This window comes from Asparagus officinalis, chromosome 1 (assembly GCF_001876935.1).
Source record: "Asparagus officinalis chromosome 1, Aspof.V1, whole genome shotgun sequence".
Lineage (NCBI taxonomy): Eukaryota > Viridiplantae > Streptophyta > Magnoliopsida > Asparagales > Asparagaceae > Asparagus > Asparagus officinalis.
Genome location: NC_033794.1, coordinates 118771694 through 118781464, shown reverse-complemented (window position 1 = coordinate 118781464; position 9771 = coordinate 118771694).

Here is a 9771-nt window from a genome sequence, read left to right as displayed (position 1 = left end):
CAAACTGTAAATTTGGCAAACAATTACAACAACTTCAATTCCTTATATCTCACATTTCTCTACACACAAAAAAAGATGAGATTAGGCAGCACAACCACAATTAAGTGTGGAAGTGAACGAAATAATTAACAAATAGTTCGTTAATTGTTCGTCTAAATATTTACTTATATTTAATTTAGTAACTCATTTAATGGTAGGCAAATATTTTTTAATATTCGATTCATAAAAAACGAATAAACTTTAAGCAAATATATATTCAATTTATTTAATTATCAATTATCCGTTTGCATTTTACAATTTAATCGCATTAATTTATCATATTGCAAATAGCACTATTAATCACAAACTCTTATTACCAATCCAACCCATACACTAGACAATATTCGCCATAGATTCCCAACTTTGACATGACTAGCATAATGCATGTGCTTTGCATGTGGACACGTTGTTGTATTTAATATTATATTAATTATTAAATTATATATAAACATTATACAAAGTTATTTAATTGCATTATGATTAAAACATTTTAAGTTATACTATAATTAATACTTATACTATTATTAACATACATTTAATAGTTATTTAAATTAGCTTATTATTATATTATTAAATAATTTATTTAGGAGTATAATTATTAAATAATAATGTAATCATTAGTTTAAGTAACACTATTGATATAATTAAACCTTTTATATAATTAAATATTTATGTTATGGACATATTTTATTACAATACTTATTAAATAATGACAATAGTTTTTAATATTATATGACTTTATGTTGTAAAGAATATTATATTGCTCAATAATTAATATCATCTTAGTAATAAAAAATTGGATGACATAAATTAAAAATACTATTATTTAAGAAAAGTACTTTATATAAAAATATTGGATCCTTGAAATTTATGAGACATTTACTTTCCAACAAAAAGTGAATGACTCATAGATTTCAAAAATCCAATATTTTTATATAAAGTAACTTTTCTAAATAAAAGTATATTTAATTTATAATGTCCAATTCTTATTACTAATATGATATTATAATATCGAAAAGGGTGATATTTCTTGCATTATAAAGAATCAACCCCTATTTATGCAATTATTAATAACTATAATATGTAGAATATTTTAGTAAATAAATAATTTTACTATTTCATTACAATTAATAAATCTTTTTGTTGTAATATACTAAAGAAATGAAATAAGAGACAAGAGACAAGAGAAGAAGAGAAATTGTAATCTTTATTCCACTCAATTCCATTTCCATACATCGTACAATTTATAGATACATGATGGAATACAAAAGGACATGAAATTAATATTATAGATACATGATGGAATACAAAAGGACATGAAATTAATAGTCCACATACAAAGTAATGTCCACATACATTTTGTCTTTTAGATATCAACAAAATATCTTTTAGATTTCAACACTCCCCCTTGGACATTACTACCTCGCTAGAAAAACCCAGTGGGATAAAAACTAGTCGAGGAAAAGAGTACACGACATTAGTAGATTCTTGTTGCATTAGTTGCCTCATTAAAAACCTTTAACTAAGAAAACCCTGTGGGACAAAACTTAGCAAAGGGAAAAAGAGTACAACTATAGATCTTCGGGACCCAAACTTGTGTTGCATTAGTTGCCTCATTAAAAACCTTTAGCTAAGAAAACCCTGTAGGACAAAACTTAGCAAAAGGAAAAAAGAGTATAACTATAGTCTTTCAAGGCACAATCTTCGGGATTACGTTAAAAATTCGCTCCCCTGATGATGACAATCTTCTGAGTCTATGCTAAGAAAAACCCAGTGGGACAAAACTTAGCGAAAATGAGCAAATTATGATAATAGACCTTCAGGGCCTAATCTTCAGGATTATTCTTTAAGAATTTGCTCCCCCTGAAGAAGATAGTCTTCCAAGTCTATGCATATTGTGAACATATTTCTCATAAGTTGACGTAGGCATAGATTTAGTGAACAAATCTGCAAGATTGTCACTTGAGCGAACTTTTTCGATGGTGATTTCGCCATTCTTTTGGAGCTCATGTGGATAAAAGAATTTTGGCGCAATATGTTTCGTCATGGTTCCTTTTACATATCAACTGCTCATTTGTGCAACACAAGCTCCATTGTCCTCATAAAGGACAGTGAGGGTAATATCATCTTTCTCTAGACCACACGAGCCACAAATATGTCGTATCAACGATCTTAATCATACACATTCTCATGAGGCCTCATATAAAATGATAATCTTTGAGTGGTTAGAAGAAGTAGTCACCATGGTCTGCTTAACAGACCTCTAAGAAACGACAGTACCACCACAGAGAAAAATATAACCAGTCTGGGATCTGGCGTTATGGGGATCAGACATGTAGCTAGCGTCCTAATAGCCCACCAATGTCATATCTTGGTTTCAAACTTGTGTTGTATTAGTTGCCTCATTAAAAACCTTTAGCTAAGAAAACCCTATGAGACAAAACTTAGTAAAGGGAAAAAGAGTACAACTATAGTCCTTCAAGGCATAAATCTTCGGGATTACGTTAAAAATTCGCTCCCCTGATGATGACAATCTTCTGAGTCTATGCTAAGAAAAACCCAGTGGGACAAAACTTAGCGAAAATGAGCAAATTATGATAATAGACCTTCAGGGCCTAATCTTCAGGATTATTCTTTAAGAATTTGCTCCCCCTGAAGAAGACAGTCTTTCAAGTCTATGCATATTGTGAACATATTTCTCATAAGTTAATGTAGACAGAGATTTAGTGAACAAATCTACAAGATTGTCACTTGAACGAACTTTTTCGATGGTGATTTCGTCATTCTTTTGGAGCTCATGTGGATAAAAGAATTTTGGCGTAATATATTTTGTCATAGTTCCTTTTACATATCCACTGCTCATTTGTGCAACACAAGCTGCATTGTCCTCATAAAGGATAGTGGGGGGAATATCATCTTTCGCTAGACCACACGAGCCACATATCAACGATCTTAATCATACACATTCTCGTGAGGCCTCATATAAAGCGATAATCTCTGAGTGGTTTGAAGAAGTAGTCACCATGGTCTGCTTAACAGACCTCTAAGAAACGACAGTACCACCACAGAGAAAAATATAACCAGTCTGGGATCTGGCGTTATGGGGATCAGACATGTAGCTAGCGTCCTAATAGCCCACCAATGTCATATCTTGGTTTCTTTTATAGAATAGTCCAAGATCTTTTGTACCTTAAAGATAGCGAAGGAAATGTTTAACGCCATTTCATTACCTCCTTATAGGATAAGCACTATACCTTACTAGCAAGTTCACCGCAAATGCAATATCAGGCCTGGTGCAATTTGCGAGATAAAGAAGTGCTCCAATGGTGCTCAGAATATCAGGCCTGGTGCAATTTGCGAGATAAAGAAGTGCTCCAATGGTGCTCAGATAGGGAACTTCTGGCCCTAACTAAAGAAGTGCTCCAATGGTGCTCAGATAGGGAACTTCTGGCCCTAACATTTCTTCATTATCTTCTTTGTGTCTAAATGGGTCTTTATCCACTTTGAGGGATCTGACGACCATTGGTGTGCTAAGTGGATGAGATTTATCCATATAAAATCTTTCCAAAACCTTTTTCACATAGGTTGACTGGTGTAGAAAATTTTCTTTTGGGAAAATGCTCGATCTGCAGGCCGAGACAAAACTTGGTTTTTCCCAAGTCTTTCATTTCAAACTCCGTCTTTAGGCATGAGCTAGCTTCTGTAAGCTCCTTGTGCTTTCTAATAACATTTATATCATCAATATAGACTGAGATAATACAAAAGTCATTTTCGAATTTCTTTATAAACACACAAGGGCAGACATTATTATTTGCATATCTCCTCTTTAGGAGGAACTCACTCAGTCGGTTATACCATATTCTACCCGACTGTTTCAAGTCGTATAACGCCCCTTGCAATTTAATGCTATACATGTTGCGATTCTCATTTTCTCTCAATTCAGGAATTTTAAGTCCATCAGGGACTTTCATATAAAAATATTAGCGTCTAATGACACATATAAAAAAATATAGTCATGACGTACATATACTGCATATATAAATTCATAGTTTCTGCCATAGGTATTAACTTGCGGAACGTAATACAATCACTAATAGGAGAATATTTTATATCTAAATCGATGCCGGGTCTCTGCGTAAACCCATTGAGTTATGAATCTCGCTTTATATCTCACCACCTTACAATTCTCATTTATTTTTCTTACGAAGACCCATTTATATCCTGCAGGGATATATGAACTACATGTTCAAAATACTTTAGCGAGTTCAGCTCAGCCTCAATTGCCACTTTCCATCTCACCTAGTCCGAGTGCTTCAAGCACTCTGCTACCGACTTAGGTTCTGGATCCAGATTATTTTCGGAGATAGTAAGAGCAACTATAGAGGCAACTATGTTGTCGACAACTTTTATATTTCTATTATATATTTCTCCTTTTTCACAAATTCGTGGCCACTTCAATTCTTATTTTATGTCAACCAAATCCTTGTCATTTCCCTTAACAATTGGATTTGGCCGTTCCGCATCTCCAGTTTTGTGATTATCAAGTGCACGTGCAATTTACTGGAGATTCCATCTTCAGGATGAACATCTTCCGGAGGTTATGGGAGTGACTGTCTTTCTATATAGAATTTAGTTTGCCGCGGACTTTTATTTTTTACACTAACATGTTTTATATGCTTCTGGCACAATATGCTTCTGGCATACCAAATCATCAATGATTATTCAACATGAATATGGGGCTTAGTCACTCTTTTCTTAGCAGATTATCATGTGAACTTCTGGTTCAGTTTGACTAGTACGTGGATATAAATATTGAAGATTCTTTTCATTTTATAAAATTTCTTGACATTATTTTGTATTTTGGGCACTAATCTCCCCCTAATGTCGAGAATTGATCTTCAATAAAAATGCAGTCAGCGTACCAAATTGTAAATTGATCCCCTAACATTGACCATAGGTACTAAATTATTGACGGAGTTTCATAAATAATGTATGTACCTTCACTGAGGTCCCATATAGGTACGCTATGGTGGTGATATAGAAATATGGACTGCAAATAAAGAATACGCAGATGGGAAATGTTTCGCTTCTTCACCACGTATTAGATAAAAGGGGGAAAATTGTGAAATACAGTTGGTCGGATTTGGTTTGAATGCCCCATTTAATTTAAGGAAATCCGACAAATCATATTTTGCCCAAAATGACCCAATCGTTCATGCCAGAATTTAAAAGAATTTGGGTCCCTAAATTTCAAACTCATCGCAACATGGTGTATTTTAGTTCAGACAAATTCTAAAGTATACACATATGAATAAAAACCACATAGGTTCACAAGAGTTTAAAGCAAACTCAAGATAAATTAAAATTGTCTGACAAATGCATATAATCCAAATATAGAAAAACCAAATAGTTTACCTTGACCACCTCGTTAAGATCAACTTCAATGTCCACTACCTCCCCCTCGTCCAAGCTTATGAATATTATTTTGAATTATGATATGTGCTTCAGGCACTACGACTGAACCAATTAAACTTGCATTATGGTTTCTCACAACAGCTGGTTGTGTTTTTAACAACTACTAATGCAATGATTAGTTCATAATGTTATGGTTTCTCACAACAGCTGGTTGTGTTTTTAACAACTACTAATGCAATGATTAGTTCATAATGCTTAATATTATTTTTAGTTGTACTATTGTAAGAGTACAAGGTTACTTGTTGAATTGTATTCAGTCGAGGGTTTAAAATTTAAAAAAAAATAGCTACATGATAAGATCTCCTACTATGTTCATAGCCTTCCCCTTGTCCACGCGTATAAGTAATTTTCTGAATTGTAGCATGTGCTCTAAACACAACTCGTAAGCTAACTAGTCTAACATTGTGATTTCTAATCATCAATTGGTTGTGCTTCTCTGCGACTACTAATGTAGATATCAATTCAGAATGCTAAGTGTAATTCTTGGTCATGTACTGCTGCTGGAATACAATATTATTTGCGTGGAATGGGGAAAAAACTTTTCGATCAATTTTGTCACTGTCTGTAATGTTCTGCTTACAGAGTATCAGTTGCTAGATAATGTGGTACAGAACTGAATCATATTTAGTCATGTATTTAAAAAAAAAAATCCATAATCAGTTTTTCAATTGCGCTTGAAGGAGGATTATATCTGTTTCTTCGTCAAAACAATCCTTCCATAATTGCCATAAATCTTTTCTACTAAGGTGTTCATTTTTTTTTCTGGGCTGAGGCTCCCATAAATATAATTGTGCTTAAATGGCAAGAGATCAGATAAATTTCAATATCAAGACCCAAGTTGAGTAATTGCTACCATAGAATAACTGATCAAGTTGTACAAATTCGTTCTTCGTGATGCTAGTATTTTTCAAAAAATGCTATAATAAGCATCAAAAGAAAGTTTAATACCAACCAATGCACTCATGTACTGTAGGTGTATAATAAAGGATAATAAACTCAACTTAAAAAAAACTTCTTTCTTAAATGAGTTACGGTATGCAGGGGAATATTGACTAAAGTCATGTACAACATGCAAGTAGTCAAAAACTTTTTTTTTACTTGCATTTACTACCTTGTGATTTATTATAATGCACCGGGTAGCTCATATGGCATAAGAAACAAACCATATAAAAATTTTCTTACTCATTCGGGCTGATATATGAAATTCAAAAGTCTATTGTGGAGGAAAGCAAAAACCATATGTGCATAATTTCCCCATGTGTACAAGTAAAATCATATATTTTTCTAAAATAAATTCGAATGACTAATCTGGACAAAATACCAGGAATAAAAGGGGTCATCTATCCTCTCTTTTTTTTTGTCAGAAAATTATCTAATTATTTATATTCGGCATAATTAAGCTTTAACGCTATCACTAGAAAATGAAACAACGTTGAAAAGGTTTGAATGAATTGCCAATCTATAATCATATTTTTGAAAAACATCTCTTGAGTCCCGATCCCAAAACTAGATTAATCAGTTTCTCTAAAAAGGCTAATCAAAAAGTGTATATGGATTGGAGTAACAATACAAAATCATAGATTAATCAGTTTCTCTAAAAAGGCTAATCAAAAAGTGTATATGGATTGGAGTAACAATACAAAATCATTTGCATATTTTGTTATTCTCCTGTTTCAAAAAGTGTATATGGATTGGAGTAACAATACAAAATCATTTGCATATTTTGTTATTCTCCTGTTCTGCAAGAAATCTCATTTTTTTTAAAAATATCCATGCCTCCATGCATCTGGACACAGGACTAATGACTCAAGTCTGACGCATGCAAACATATGCTGGAAAATTTTGTCCCCAAATTATAGCTATCTAGTATTAGTCTTTAGTCAATAAAAATATAATCATTTATATGTACAAAATCTTGAAATAGATGATAGCACAAATAGCGAAACAAATTGCCTTCTTTCACAAACTAGTGTTATGCTTAATAACATACCCAATGATAATAAGATTCAAATTGTTCAATTATTCTCAACTAATAGGGTCGTTGAAAATGTCTACGAAAGAAAACCAGTAAATAGAAAAGCTGGATCATCAAGATTACCGAAGGTTATTCAAACAAATTAACATTGTGATGGAAAAACATTTTCATGCTAGACCTTTTACTTTCCGGCCATCTCATGTATTCGTCATAAAATAAACTAACCATTAATCATGAAAAACAAAGGCTAATATGTTGTTCCTTGTTTCTTCCCTAGTTTTCTCTTATTTCATCAAGCTCTATAAGTGACTTAAGAAGAACGAAAGAGATGGTCTTGGAACTTGGATCATGGAATCTCTCCACTACAAAACTTGATATTAGAATATGCAATTAACTGGTATCTAAGGTCAAACATACTCTTGTCATACAGAATATGTGCTTAGAAAAAGCATGTAACCATGGTGAGCCTAAACTGATATCTAAGGTCTTCTTTTATTTTATTGATTGCTAACAGAAATATTTTATTTGAAGAAAGAATACAATTAAAATACACTTTAACATATGAAGACAACATGGTAAAAACATAATCAAAATCATATAAAAATTAGCACTCAAAGAAAAGAACAGTTACTTACTTTTCCACATGAACTAGTGCAGTGAATTTCAAAATTTGGACTTACACGAAAGATACGATTTGTAACATACACCGAAAGTTTTCTTTGTCATGGATTCAATGATCCCAAGATGGTTAGAGACTCGTGCTGATAACGTGTTGTAATATACTAAAGAAATGAAATAAGAGACAAGAGACAAGAGAAGAAGAGAAATTGTAATCTTTATTCCACTCAATTTCATTTCCATACATCGTACAATTTATAGATACATGATGGAATACAAAAGGACATGAAATTAATAGTCCACATACAAAGTAATGTCCACATATATTTTGTCTTTTAGATATCAACAAAATGTCTTTTAGATTTCAACACTTTTATAATTAATTATAATATATTTATTAACTTTATTATTATTATCATTATAAATTATTAATATGTTCTAGCGAGTGACCAAATATTTTAGGAAAAAGAAAAGAAAAGTATATATCTCATAAATTTCATGGATATTAATATTTTTATATAAATTAATTTTCCAAAATAACAATATTTTTAATTTATAACGTCTAAATTTTTATTACTAAGATGATATTAATTATTGAACAAGGTAATATTCTTTGTAACATAAAGAAGTAACTTCTATTTATACTATTATTAATAATTATAGTTATGTGACCTAATTTATTAAATGAATTATTTTTACTATTTTATATAATTAATAGTTATTTATAATAACTTAACATATATTTACGAATTTTGTTATTATTATAAATTATTAATATATTCTAGTGAATGACCAAATAGTTAAAGAAAATGAAGAGGTGCATACTTACTGAGAGGTCATGGATCATTAGTTTTATAAATAATGATATGATTGTGAGAGATAAAAAATTAAGAAGGTAAAAATAGAAATTAAAAGTTTTGACATGAATATTCACTTTAGTATAGATATAAATTCGCAATGCATCCACTAGCGGATCTTGTTAGGACCCGACTGGAACCGGACCCGTTACCAAACGAAGCCCAATCTCATAAATAAAACCGCGAAAAGCATCCCAAACCCCCAAAAAATCGCGATCCCAATCCCTCTCCCCTTCCTCCTAGCCCTCCGCCCCGCCCTCCGCCGTCCCCGACCACCTCCTCTCGCCAGCTCCACACCATCCGCGCCACCATCGCCAACCTCTCCTCCGCCTTCTCCGCCCGTCGTCGCCGAGCTTCTCCTTTCCCTCCGCCGTCCCCGACGACCTCCTCGCCAGCTCCACACATCCGCGCCACCATCGCCCACCTCTCCTCCTACGCCTCCTCCCGCCCGTCATCGCCGAGCAGGAAGCCCCCCATCCCCCGCCGGAGCTGGTGGACTATCGCGGCTCTCCCCCATCGCTCTCTCTGCTCTCGACCACCCCGACCTCCTCCGCGGCAGGCCACCCCCTCCCCCGTCGCCTCTCCCCCACGCCTCCTAGGCCCCACGCCACAGCGAACCTTTTCCTCTGAAAAGGGTCGATTTTGCTATTTTTTTGAGCAAAACGTCGTTTTTGCTGTTTAATTTTGAAAAAGTGGTGTTTCTAAAAATTTGTCCTTTTTAATAAAAAACCAAGCCCTAACCGCTTCCTCTCTCCTCACTCTGACGATCGCCGTCGCTTAACTCCGGCTATCTCTATCAAAATGGCG